This window comes from Falco naumanni, chromosome 15 (assembly GCF_017639655.2).
Source record: "Falco naumanni isolate bFalNau1 chromosome 15, bFalNau1.pat, whole genome shotgun sequence".
In the NCBI taxonomy this organism is placed as follows: Eukaryota; Metazoa; Chordata; class Aves; order Falconiformes; family Falconidae; genus Falco; species Falco naumanni.
In genome coordinates, this window is record NC_054068.1 from 16,606,929 (window position 1) to 16,621,903 (window position 14,975).

A 14,975-nucleotide genomic window follows, 5' to 3' on the forward strand; every position below is an offset into this window, starting at 1 on the left:
GAAATGTAGCAGCTAATTCCCTGTAGATCATATATTCTCCTCTTCTACCGCAGGCGCTAATGGAGCCGAGTAGAGATGTTTAATGCAATGTTACTTCTGACACACAAAAGGGCTTACACTGGATCATGAAAGGAGATACAGGGAAACTGAATTCCTAACATACCATTAATTACTCAACTAGAAATTGGATTGGACTGAATTCTTCAGTCTGCTTTCTAGTTTCTAGAAATTTCAGAAGGGACATCAGGAAAATATGTAAGGCAAGACATCAAGTCTATATTCCTCAGCATCTTTCCACTGTATTTAGTCCATGTTCAAAATTCCAACCCATTTCTTTAAGATCTCTCTCATGTCACCAGAGCTTTGCAGAGGGCTTGGACAGTGTTCCCAAACACAAAACAAGAATAGCATCTCTTGCTTTTCCCTTCAGAGCCACAATATGAGAAGCTTCTGGCACTCTGATGTTCCATCACTTTTTAATGCAAACTCTGGAAGTTCACGGACACAACGCTGCACAATCTGAAGAAGATAAATCACAGTTACTTCAAGCCAGCTGACAGCAGTTTAAGCAGCTGCAATCATCAACCACCAAGGGAGTTTCTTCTTTTATCTTACTAAATGCAAAAGTATACCAGGAACTGGTAATATCACTGGACTATCAGGAGTCCTGCTTTTACATAAATATCAGCAAGCGGTAAGTAAATTCTGTTGACGAAGTGTAATAAAACAAAGACGGTTTCAAATATGACCATTCCCTGATGCATTCTGTAGCCCCGTCTTACTCACTTATTGCATGCTGCTGAGATTATAAGGTTTGCTTTTATCTGTCAGAAATCAATATTTCAAACATCGGATAAAAGAGGAAATTGAACTGGGAATAGGCTGAAGTGCTGTAAAAACTACAAAGCACAATTATCAAAAAGCACTTAAAGTACTTAATAGGACACACATATAAAAATGCTCAAATTAATGTCAGGGAACTATAATGAGAACTTTTTCTATGCTTTTTGATCCAAATGCAATGTAATTCGAGTGCAGCCTGGTCAGTCAATACAGTTTTCAATTTATATGAAACCCTAAGGATTTCGAGCAATCCATTTGCTAGAACTGAACCATTACATATGATTGGTTAATATTTCAATTTATTGAAAATACATTATTTTGTGTAAAGTGTTTAAGTTGTTGAGGTTTAATCATTATAAACAGTTATGATAAAAATAGATCTTTGGGTAAACAAAGACCTTACAGTCAAGCTTTTAATAAATACCAGTATAACTAGAAAATTGGATTGTAAGTGGAATAGACATAATAAGGAAAAACTGTAGATATGGGGTGGTGAGATAAGAGGGAAATGTATAGAACTGCTCTTTATCAGCATGCATTAAGCTGAGAAAGGACCTCTTTGTAAAATGTTGGAAACCATGGTTATTTTATGCAAAAAAAGTTCACTATTAACTTTGGTACTTTCCCTTTAGATTTATATATTCATTTATCATCTTTAATGCTATTGAGATTGAGGTCTTTACAAAACTACGCTAGATCAGAAATCACTGCAAATGAGTGTGTACATGTCTGTATGCACATACTAGCATCTATAGAAAATAAATTGGTGGCCTTAGATAATTTGATATAAATTATGAAGAGCTGTAACTCACAGAGGAGTTATAGCTATGATTTGAGCAACTAGGATCCACGCTAATTAATGGCTCTATCAAACTGTATCACTCTCTTTTCTAACCTACACCCCACATTTTTAATAAGGAACAACAAGAGATTTGTGGGAAGTCTTTCTTTGTGGAAAGTTAGTCTTAACACTTACACTTTTATACTTTAACCATGACACTTTTCATATGAGAGAACGTTAGTTCAATCACAATTAAAATGTGTTTCTTATTGGAACTTCATCAAACTCCCTGAACTTTGGATCAGACTGCAGTTTCCACTAACGAAAACTGTTTCATTAGCCAAATACCTTCCCACAACCTCTCCTCATTACTGTTTTGGGCCTAATCCAGTACAACTTCTTGGTTAACAAACCTACTTTTGCTGTCTTCTAGGCTAAGTCCAAACTTCATAGCTTCTTCTGTTTTCAAGATGCAAAATTGAATTTCAGTATCTAGAGTCCTAATCTGGGTCATAATCCACTGCTTTAAATTCATTCTCCCTATCCTTTACAGTTCTTCATACATCTTCCCTTTTCCTGCTTATCTCCTCATTAGTCTCCCCATCCCTCATATATCCACTTTGTTCAGGCAACAATGCCACCCCAGCAGGCCATACCATTCTCCTTGCTTTCTATATGTTACTTCTGTTTTCCCCCTGCTTATTTGATATGGTTTGACCTTCCTAAGCCAGTTTGGAAGCTTGTTACTTTTCCAGATTTCACAACTTTTCTGAATACTTGCTTCTACTTTAATGCTTGTAAAAAATTTCATGAGCTACAAGGATTAAGTGGGGATGTAAATGTAAAAAAAATGTAATATTTCACACAAAATAATAATTCTGTCTTTTTTTTCACAGCATTTTAAACATGTAACCAAAGAACAAAGTATGCACAAGCCATGCAAAAATAATGTATTTGCATACACGAAAAGGAAACTGAACAAAAAGACAGACATTTACCTATTTTTGATCTATCCATTCGAAATATAACATCTGGTTTACTATCTGCCAGTACGGCCCCCTTATATTTCACAGGGTTACACATTATATAAATCATGTAACTGCTGCCTATTCACGAAGCTGGATAAAGCCAAACCAACATGGGCCAAACTCTAGAATCCAGACTTCGATTGGGAACACAGAAGTTTTGTTTGGATAATAGGTGGGGGGAAAAAAAGAAAGAAAAGAAAAGAAAAGAAAAAGGAGTTTGGACAAGTGTATCCGTATAATTTCAGACAATTGTTTAACCTGTTCCTGCAGATCTCCAAAGACCGACTTCAAGTTTTCCCAGACAATATATTTCAATGCTTTATGATCTTACTATTATAAAAGTTGGGTTCTTCTGTGGGTTTTTAAAAAGTTTAATCTGAATCTTTGCTACTATAATTTAAGTCCTACTTCTTTTTCTATGTGATGGAGAACAGGTTATAGAATTCCCTTTTGCAAAATATATGACTGCGTAAACAGAGTTGTCACAATTTCATTCCAGCCCCACTTTCTGCCCTTCTTCACACATCATGTTTTCCCAAAAGTGCTCCCAGATCTGAAATAGCATTACAGACAAGAAGAAAGTCTTAGGGTATTCACACTAAGTGTGAATTCCTGTCGCTGTCCAAAGCCGCCTGCAACTTTAGAGAAATCAAACCCTCATTCTGTCAAATGGATATAAAGCTGCTGTTGCTTCAGTTTGAATTCTTTTTACATCATACAGCTTCTTCCAGCACAGTTTGTGTGAATAGGCTCTGACCTAGACAGTTAATGACTTGTGCGATTCTCCAGGTAAGAAAGGTGCCAAGAATCTCTTTAAAGTTAAGCTGTACAAGACATAGCAAAAATCTGCTTTCTAATAATTCTGAGCTTGTGCATATTAAGCAAAATGTAACTTTTAATTGAGGAAACTGGGAAAGAAATCCCCTAAAAGCAGAGTTTTCACATGTTAAAAAAAAAAAAAAAAAGAAAAAAGCTGACAAGACTAAAAATAAATAGATCGCTTCAGCTGGAATGGTGTCTTGAGTTTTCAGATTTCCTGAATCAACACACAGAGCATACAACCTTTTCCAAATAGTATACATTTCCAAATAAGAAAGTAATAAAGAAATATTTTGTTTAAAAAAACAGTCTGAGTGGAAAACATAATATGATCTGGTAAGGCAATTGTAGTTATGGCAGTTGTAATTGCATAATGCATGTCACAGAAGCTTTTTCTATTGCACCTTATTGTATTTTTTCCTTCAATTATTAAATTTAGAGGCTTAACCTCAAAAGCAAATGCACTTGTCTTTACATGCACTTGAATTGTTACTGCCATTTAAAACTAATCAATGTTTTCTTTAGTACCATAATAGCTTATTTGCAAAGCACCTCTTTTAGAAAAATTTACATGGTATTCTGGAAGAAAACATGTTTCACATTCTGAGAAAAACTCCCAATAAAGAGAAAGAGGGCTTGATTCTTACCTCAAAGTTTAGTGCATAAACTGACATCAAGAGCACAAAGGGAGTTGCTACTAGTTTACACCACTATGTTCATACATGATACAAGGAAAATCCAGGCATCTACACTATCCTTATATCCCTAGAGAAATCCAGGAAATAAATTTGAAAGGGCTTAGCATGTAAAGATATGCTTTCATTAATGTTAACCAGGAAACAAATAGTTAAAATCTTATTATTAAGTAGGTTTTGAATACACATTCCTCGGAAATATTATACCACTCCTGACTTGGATGTTCAACTGCATAAAACTCATAGGACACCAAGGTCTCATTGAGTGGTGGAAAGCCCAAGCTACTCCAGTAAAGTCAATATATGCACTTGGAGTGCAGTTTGACACAAACAGGAATGTTCACACCGCTTTCCTCTAGGAATATAAGGAAGGTTTCTAAATTAGTCTCTGTAGACTGCTTCAGAAGGAGGTCAAAGAAACAAAGTTAAGCAATATGAGTACCCCCAGTGTCTCAAGATCTGCAGTTATTCAATAAACAGAAGTCTTAATGAATGAAAAAAAAATGCAGAAAACTCACAAGCAGGCTTTTTTCATTTCCAAATGTAAACATCTACTGCTTTAATAAGCAGATCGGCTCCAGTTCAAGCTATGCCTGTACTTAAATACATGCAAATCCATTGATTCCAGTAGGGTAGCAAGTCTATCACTAGGATGAATATTATAAAAACAAGTTACCAGGGGTTATAATAATTGACATGTGTAAATAGAAAAGGTATTACAATACCTATGGTCAGAACTGAGAATCTGATACAGTTTGTCCCGTTCGTCTTTAGCTTCACAGTGATACCTGTCTGTTTCAGCTCTGCAAAATACTTGGTTCATCCAATTTGGAACACAGCCTTTTTCAGAATAACAGTTCTGTCTCATGTGACACCTTCACTTACGCTTCCAAAGTCTCTACCCTTACCTTAATCTATGCATTGTTCTCAGTTGAATGTTACTAATACTAATCGTGGTAGCGGGTGATTTGCTTTCCAATATTAGCCGCACAGAAGATGCAGTGTGGGGCTGCTCTTCAAAGCTTTGTAGCTTTGCAAATATGTGTTAAAATCACACAAGGAGCTGAGTGCCTTAACTAGCATAGCTGGAGCGTAAACTGGGTAACTGCTTGCAAGGGTCAGTACAACTAACAGTTGCAGAAGTTAAAGGCCTTGTGGGAAATCAATTGCCTGTTTAACGTATACCAAGCAGAAGAGTGTAATTCTGTATTCCCTTCCCCCTCTACATACAATATATTCTTTAAAATCTGACTTTCTTACAAATATGAAAGCAAAATTGACAAATTTAAAAGCATGGAAGCAGACTTGAACGACCTTGAATGACAAGGACAAGAAGTTATTCACCTGACCAGACAGTCCACAACAGAATTGCTAACCGATGAAAAATGGGGGGTTCAAAAATACATGCATTTCAACATGAGACTAGAAACAAGCAAGAGACATAAAAAAATTAATCAAAACTCTTAAGTTACAATCCATATAATAAGTTGGGTTGAGGAATACAAAGTGCCAAGCTTCACCAAAACAAAGAAACAGAATTATAATTCAAAGTATTGGACAGAGTGACTGTCCACAAAGTAATGCAACGACCTATGCCAAAGCATTTGCCACCCATTTGTTTGCTGCTGGAGACTGAATGGACTGAAGTCTTGCTCCTTTGCTAAATCACATGTTTCAGAATTAATCCTGTAGCCTGCAGCAGGTAGCAGATGCTTTATAGGGCAACTTAGAGCAGACAATCACCTATTTACTGCTCATTATTTAATAGCACTGCTTTAACTCTGCTGTGATTGCCTTCATTGTTGGATAGTTTCTTACGGGTTTATGTTCTCACAGTCTTTTTCCAGGGTTTCACACCTGCTTCCAGAATATTACACTGACTCCAGTTGGCCCAGTGTATAACAAGGAGAAGTTTCCTGTACAGTTTGTTCTAGAAGGGCTTTACCAAGTGCATGAATTTCTTTTCTTATTAGCTAGTTATAATGAGATCCAAGCTAATAAATCTGTGAATATATTTTCAGTATTATTCACGGTTGTGTGCAGTACAAAAGGAATATATGCAGCTTATGACCAGACAGCTGTCAGAGTCTGCGGTATAACCCACTATGATGTGATGGATAAGATAATTCTGTTTGCAAAGTTAAAAACATTTAAAAGTTGCAGTGTAGGGCAAAGTTTAACAGAGGCTAGCAGAAAGGACAGAGATGACAGATTTTCTATGTATTTGTTTATCTAGAAATTGCAAAGAAATTGCCACACCAGTGATCCAACAAATCTGAGGCAGAGCCTCATGCAATTAGAATTTACTTAATTTTTGCTGAGCTTAATTTCCTCTTTAATAAGATGAGAATGTTTTTCTTTTTCAGTGATTCTCTACTTCTGCGAACATGACTTTCCTTTGGCTCATGTCTATGTTTTAAGAGAAATATGCAGAGAACAGCAATGGGAAAGCTTATCTATTTCAGCAAATTCAAGGAACTCCAATGAATTCAGTATAGTTATTTCAGATTTTTTTTCATTCTAACTGGCAACAGATTTTGGTTCAGATTCTTCTACAGCATCAAAAATCTGCTAACAGCTGCCATATTATATATAATATTATTTCCTGCACAAGTTTTGAATCATATTTTTCAGTACACTTATCTGCAGGAATTGGGAAGCTATTATTTTGATCATCTAGAATGCAGAACCAATATTTTGCATTTGCAGTCTTGGAAACAATTTAATAGGGGGCAGCAGAATATTTTGTATTTTATCAGTTTATTGTATCTAAGGGCTGACGATATGTTGCATCTATCATAAACGCACGTAGTCTTACATTATAGAAATTGGTGCATCCCCCAGTTTCCTTTTATTAACAAGATTATCTTTCCAGATGGTCTTTAATTAAATATTTCATTAAGAAACATTAAGGAATTATATATAAACTCTTCATAGTTGTCATGTTAATCATAGGCACCTCATTCACAAGTGGCTATAAGTCCGAATTTTGTCTTCCAGTTTTACTACATAGCCTTTTCAGAATAGGTATTAAAAAAAAAAAAAAAACAACAGCAAAGCAACCCAACAAAAAAAGCCTTCCTTTCCCAAAGAGAAATTTCCAATTATATTAATTTAAAACAATCAAAATTTACTTAGAGGGTTTAAACAAGATGATTGAAAAATGCATTCCAGGATTTTTGCATTCTTCTTCATTCTAGTTAAAATAAAGGTAGCTCAAAATTATAGATTATTCCCTCTCTTTAAACAAGGTAGAAAGCGATGAGACAGTGCTGGGTAGATGCACACTAGTAATGGATTATGCAGATTTTTCTCTCCTGGGTCACTGTTATGAATCTCATTCAAGATAGCAGTGACGAAACGTCAGTGTCATTTTATGGCTTTTAGCATGAAATTCTGACCCTATGAGGTCAATGGCAAAACATCACTGATGCCAGAATTTTCACCTTTTGAGTCTCTAGGGTGCAAAAAGAATTAAAGTCTGACTCAGCATCCATTGACTTTAATGGGAGTTATACTAAGTTCAAGGTCTGGATTTTTAAAAGTCCTTAGGTGCTGCTTTGCTCATGCTTTGAGCATAAGAGCTGGATACTTCAGATGATTCAGACACTTAAAACTGTAGTGTTAAAACTACAAATTTCTATCCTTAAAGTGAAGCGTTCTGTTGGGCTAGATAATGTAGTGATACTAAACTACCAAACAACATCCACTTGCTGACTGTGTCCTGCCATCTCTATTGTGGCCCAGCCCTAGGTTTAGCTCAACTGCACTTCTAACCCACACCCCCCACTTCCCACAATTTCTCTTTTCTTTTCTAGGATCTGGGAGAAGATCTAAGTCCTGAAGGTTTCTCTGCTACAGCTGTGCAGGGACTACTACCCACGTGTTTTCCTCTCTGGCCAGGAAAATGCCGGGCAGGCATTCCCAGAGGGCTGTGATTGGGAAGTAGTCCTACAGAGAGGTGTTACATGGTGTTGCCCACCCAGGGTGTAAGACATACGTGATCCATCCTGGGCTGCCTCTCAATGCACGGTGAGAGCTGAGCGCCACAGAGGTCGTTCAGAGCAGCTGCCTGCCGACCCAGCCACTGCCAGCAAAGGTCCAAAGCTTGCTGCCTGAAGCACATCAGTGAGGAAACACTAAGGAAAGAAACAAGCCTTTAAATCAAGGTCTTTTCAGCAGCAAAAAAGACTCAGCCATGTGGAAGCCGTAGTAGGAGATATTTACATGAAGAGAAGCGTATGCCTTTTCCATAACTGAGCAGAGCTCATTTTTTAAAACTGTGACTCAAGAATTTGTTGGAAAGTACTCTGCCAAACATGATGCAAAGCTATCTTTTTTAATAGTGATTATACTGGCCAGAGGAAGTATGAGACTGACTTTTGCCTTCCTTTATCGGGTCATACATATTCCCTTGCTCCACTGTCTGGATTACTCTGCTCCACTAGGCTGAGCATGGGGTGAGGGCTGCTTTCACCATATTTATTCGCTTCTCTTGCTTCTTTCTCTGAAAGCAAAATCCTTGTCCCAGATGACAGGAATTTCCAAACCTCTTCCACTACTGTGTTTGTGGCCCTCAAGAAATTTAGCACAGATTGTGGCTTCTGCTCTGCACTCTGTCTAGTCTGACTTATGGTCAATTCCCAGAAAGTTCACTAGTACAGAATGTGAGGTCCCTGTAGTACAGGAATAGTAATCATTTGTGTCAAAATGACTAAACAAAACAGGAAGAGTCATCAAACACCCTTTCTGGAATGATTAATTCCAACCAAAACCTGATCAATTCCCTGAAAGCAGGCAGAGGTGACTTGTTTTTTTTTTTATTTCATTCAGTTTTGTGGCAACTGTTTTCTAGGAAGGACATTACAAGCTATTTTAAACCAGCAGTTGCAGGACCCTAACTCTCAAGTCTTGCAATTTTGCAGGCTTGACAAGATTTTATTCTGAAAAGAAAATCAGAATATAATCCAAATAAACTATCAGATTTTGAGTGCTTATTCAAAATGGAAAAAAATTCCTAATATTGAATGAGTTGTTGATGCCCTCTAAAAATACTCAGGTACACAAATATAAAAATTATGTCTTTCTGTAACATGTGTTTTCCAGACATATTTCACTTGTACAAATGCACAGTTCAGGCATGTGTTCCTGAAAGTATTTAGCTATGCTGAAAACCACTCAGGAATTAAACTGGATGAAAGCATGCTGAAGAAGTTGTTGGAGGTTTAATTACCTTTTCCTTTTTTCTCTTTAGTGGGAGTTCTGAATTCTGGAGGAGTAAAACTCCAGTCTCTACTGTATTGAAATGATATTTTTTTAGCACTCCAATCATTGTCTCTACTTGACTAAGACATTTCTGTGCTAAAGCAGGTGCATTTACTTTTCAAGTATTATTTTACTAATCAATTGAAAAATTACCTCCATGAATGACAGAAGTGCAGACCTTTGGAGTATTTCATTAAAAGGAGCAAACATTAATTACAAATCCAGCCCAACCTTTGCAGACATAAATTATGGGACAGATCTATTTTCTCCATGCCTAATTGCAAGCAGTGACTAGCTCTTTAAATTATTATCTCCAAGGCATGAATGAAATTAGAATGGATCTGATGATATTCTCAAAGCTTATTTGTATCTAAATAACTTGACCATGTACTATCTGGTAATATAAGGAAAACTAGGTGAAAAACCTTTGAGGCTCTAAACAGTGGCTCGTTTACCATGAAAAATGGAATTGCAAGATGGAATTGGAACCTTAAAGTCTTTGCAGACAGGGATGTCTAGTTGCAGGTTTAACAATGGGATAGTTAATATTGTCCAAATATTTTTCTACGAGTTTAAATTCTAAAAATTTTAAGTGTTTGTAACTTTCTGAAACATTCACATTTTAGGCAGATTTTTCCAGGCAGTATCTTTCCTGAAAGGTAATGCTTACATCTCCAGAAAAATAACTATCTAGTGAAGTAAAATACCTTTCCCACAGAATTAAGAAGGTTAAGAATTTTTATTTCATAATAGCTACAGTGCTGACATGTCTGTGATCAAGCTGAAATCTAGCAGGAAAACAGATGAGTAAAGTGCCTTTGATTGGTCTGTTGAAAACCAATTTTGAATTGGCCATGTTTGTTGATGTAAAGTAGAATTTCAAAGACATTCAACAATGGCCAAATTTTCAAGCGATCATTTCTCCCAACTAATACATGCTTTTACAGCATATTTTCTACTTATCTTTTGGTCTTTTTGAAATATCAAGAACCAGCAATTTTTTGTTTGTTTGTTTGTGTGTGTTTGTGTGTGTGTTTGCATAGTCCTAAAACTCAAATGAAGAGTTAGGCTGTTTTTCCAAGGCCTTTGTCACTAAAGTCAGAAACACCAAAACCAAATCCCTCAAATTTTAAAACAAGATCTACTGCACCTATACCAGTTTTATAAGCCCATCTGTTTTCCAAGGGAGAAGTATTCAATAGTTACTGTTTATGATGAAATTACTTCAATTATTATCATATAATAAAACTCCTTTTTCATTTCTAAACAAATGTTTCTTCAATACCTAACAAAGAGAAGGAGCAGAACAAAATTAAAATTTGAACATGCATAAAACTCAAGCAGATGAACACAAAACTATCTGATAAACCTCAGTGTGAGGCAAAACTGATCCTGAAGTTTCTGAGCACCTAAGATATGGAGAACTTTCAGTCCTTCTCTGTTAAAAATAATTTTAAAATTAATTCTTTACAGGAAATAAACAGCATTTTTTTTTGTATACATGTAGACAACAGAAGGTGTGGTTTACTATGATGAGTAAGGAATAAGTGTAGAATGCAAGGATTATTTAGGTTTTTAATACAATAATGAAAACAGAAATGTATTTTTTTGTAAAATGTATTTAACAATTTAGGTTTTTCATTGGAAACAGAAAACCCTCTTTTATAAAAACTATGACATTTATATACCACACAGAGTGTGGACAAAGGAGTCTGAACAAAGATTCTTGACGCCTACTGCCTGCCTCATGTTTTTACTATCCTTCTACCAAAGAAGTTAATCATTTGGTGTTGTATACTTTAAAAAAAATGAAATAGATAATGACTTGCTTGGAGTTCAATTTACTTGTGTCATGACACAATAAATACCAAGCTGAGTTCCCACAGTATTAATCATTAACCTAGGAGAGGGCATTAGCTTAAAATGCATTCCTTCAACTTTGATATGTTTCATGAATACATTTGTAGATATTTCAACAACAATTTAAAATATGCTGAAGACATAAACAGGTCCACCAAGTCCCCCCAAAAGCCAAACTCTTTTTCTCCTTTTAACTTTTGGCTATAAAGTTACCATCCCTCTCTGCTGCCAGAACAGCCTCTGAAAGTGGAACAACAGAAGCTCTGCAAAGTTGTATTCTGGGAGGTACAGAGGCAGCCAGCTCAGGTTCAGAGAACTTACTTGTGCAAGACACCATGCAAAGAGCAGGGCAGGGGTACCTATAAAAGGCAAAATGTTCTGATATGGTACTGATTTTTTCCAAATTTTCTACTGTGACAGACTTCTCAGACCCATAGCAAAAGGCTTCTGGTACTGTGCTGAAGACTCTGCAACATTAGAATATTACTTGGAAAGAAATATATTCTACTGCAAGGTTAGAGATCAGTTCAGGAAATTTAGAAATAATTGGTCCAGCACAGAGAAGGCTTCATGGGCTTCATGATTGTAGGTGTCTTGTTTAGGAGAAGGAAGACTAAGAAAACCTATTTTCTTGGATTTTGGTAGTATTTATGTTCCCTTTCTTCTCCATGATATTTCATCCTAATGTAAAAGTGAGGAGTTAAAGATTGATCTAGAGCTTGGGAAAAGCAGTCAAGCAGAGGACCGCTAGGGACAGGGTGAACCCTTTAACCACATTGCCCGAGAAAGGCAGCACTTGGCAGTCTGTTCCTGGGAATGATAATATCATAGGTAACCTATTTGCTCTGGAATCTAAACCACAGCACCACATTTAAACCACCTGCATCTAAAATGAAGGTAAATACGTTATGGATCTCCCGCTGACATAGGCCTGGGTGGAATGTATGATTTTTAACAGACCTGGGCAAATTCCACAGTCTTAATAGAATACCATTCAACTCATAACAAAATCTGGTGACTTTTTTTTTTTTCTTCCTAAAACCATTCAATCCTAAATTCTCATTTAGAACTAGTAATTGAGCATAATGTCCTTTGTATTGCTTTAGAAAGAAAAACATCACCAACCTTTTTTGCTTTTAACACCTTGCAGCTTATATATAGTTTGTCATATAAGGAAAACACCTTCAGATCTGTGTGAATCTAACAACAGTGTAATTTATAAAATGTATAAAGGTTGGAATAGAGAAGGTAGGAAATCAGTTAAATGCGAGTTTTAAAAATTAAGATAGTTTCTTTTTCAAGGGTTATGGAAAACATATGAAGGAGATAGAATATGTACCTTTAATCAACAGATACAGGGTGGTTTTTTTTTCCTCTGAATATGGAATTGCAGAGAGAACTTTGCTTCAAGCTGCAAAGATTGTTAATGGGAATATTGAGAAATCATGATTTCCATCCAAATATTAAACAGTGGCCTACTAATGCTGGTTTTATAGTCTAAATGTAGCCAAATGTTTATTCAGGCATTGCTATGCACCAAAACAACATGCATTAATTATAGCTAAGAAAGTGTGTAAGCAAAGACAGCTCTGAGGCAGATCCCAAGCCACAAAGCATGCAGCACAGCCTCTCTGACCCACGGATGTTACAGCCTTTCTGACATGGGCTACAGCATTTCATGGAGCCAGCTGTACCATTTTAGTCACCTAGTACCATACAAGTCACAGCGACTTTGCGCATGACAGTGAGGACAACCACACGGGACTAATAAGCAGTTCAAGTGCAGCTCCTACATCAGCACTATAACACGAGTCTATTTGACTGGAGAACCCAGTAACACTTCTTCCAGACTCTGGCGCAAACATATGTTAGTCCCTGAGTTCATAGAAGGACAAGACCCCAGGGCACATCAGTGTACTTGCAGCCTGGTTTCAGTGCTTTCCAACAAGTCTATGTGCCTGGACACGGAGCACGGCATGGGAACATCCCTGCGACCACTAACAGGACTGAGGTGAGGCAAGATCTGCTGGTAACTCTGTTTTTTGCCTGCAGAAAAGATAAACTAGTACAAACCACCAAGGCCAGCACAACTAGGCTGCACAGACCCCAGCGTGAGCGATGCTGTATGGGAACAGAGGCGCCCCTGTGGAGAGCTGCCCAGAGCCCCCCTGTGCTCCCCAGGGAAGAGGCGGGTGGCCCACGGCTGCCAGCCACGCTGGGGTGTCAGCACGCGGCTCACAGGAAGGCTGGGCACCCTGCTCATGGGTGGTCTACACAGACAGAGTAACAGGCACACAAAGCTGACAAGGGGGTGAACGAGTGTCACACTGGGGGCCACGAAAGACAAAACTACCTTACCGTAACTTATGTGCATAGTCATCATTCTGTACTTTTCTCTCTTTTTTTTTTTTTTTTCTCTTGTCCTTCTCGGTCCAGCAAATTCTGAAATGATAAAGTAGCATCAATACTAGTTCCACTCAAATGAGAGAACAAATGTGTATGGAACAGGGAGATGCGACGGTTTGTAGTGATTTTGGAACGAGTTGACTCCTGGCAGTGTCACAAGCCTACTTTATCTTCCTCCAGCCTAGCTTGCTCTTGTGTTTTTACTTGAAATCTGTCAGGGGGGAACAAATTATTAGTATTATGTCCATGTGAGCTGTCTCAGCCATTTAAATACTCATGTCACCTGTAAATTGTGAACAACGTGGTTGCACATTGTGTAATCACTGGATTGAACTCCTGATGGATAAAGGCCTAGAATGGTTCAAATAATAGTTCTTGGTCTGTCTTTCTCTGACAGCTGAATATGAATAAAAATTTATTTTGGCTAAAACACCCAATTCTAGGTGAATTTATGTCCTTAATGGGACATCTGCCATGACAAACAAGAAGGGGATGTAGCTATACGATTCAGTACATTCTAGTCAAAAGTGGAATACCTTAAATCAAAAGTTTCAGTAGGCTTAAAGGTTCCTGCTAAGCCCCTCTATTAAATCTTCATAATAATGTGACAAGCTATAATTCATGTCTTCTGCTTTATTAAAAAGAGGGAGGGCAACCACTAGGATAAAATAATATTGAGAAATAAAATTTACCTTGGATTAGTTTCATGTAAACATAAAAAATCAACTTCTCAGAACTCACATGAAAAACATAATGTAGTTAATATTAAATACAATGATTATGCAACCTATTACTTTTACAGTTTGTACTCTGGTGTCCTTGATTTCAGCCCTGTTTTGCTTATGATTAATGAATGACTCACCTTCAGTACTCTGTCATTCATTTCATACCTCATTATGAATTTGAAAAGGTCAGTTTGTTATTTGAAAACAGCAAAACACGCATGGAAGTTGAACAGTGTTCATAACTGCAAATGATGTTTTAACGGTTCATATTTTTTGACTGCTTTTGATCTAAATTTGAAGAGTATTCATAACTTACTCCCATAGAACAACAGGTGAAACTTCTGCATGTGCTTTATATGAACATCAGGAGTGTCTGTGCACTCCTTATACTGACACACAAACACACACACACAAATCCTAGAATGGCACCTGGTGTATTTAACTGTTCTCTATTATAACTTGCCAAGCTCCTATGCTATAATTTCACATTATTTTTGCTTGGAATTATTTTACCAGAGTTTGACACCTTACAATATTAGGCTAGAAAAATTGA

General features: G+C 36.9%; 1 long non-coding RNA gene across 1 annotated transcript in view; it reads right to left on the bottom strand.

Moving 5' to 3' along the window:
* The window catches only part of LOC121098158, a 230,663-nt gene that overhangs the window by 81,184 nt on the left and 134,504 nt on the right, over nt 1–14,975 (bottom strand). The window contains exon 5 of the long non-coding RNA XR_005831187.1: nt 13,650–13,733. This is a non-coding gene — a long non-coding RNA (uncharacterized LOC121098158). The remainder of the gene's footprint in view (nt 1–13,649; nt 13,734–14,975) is intronic.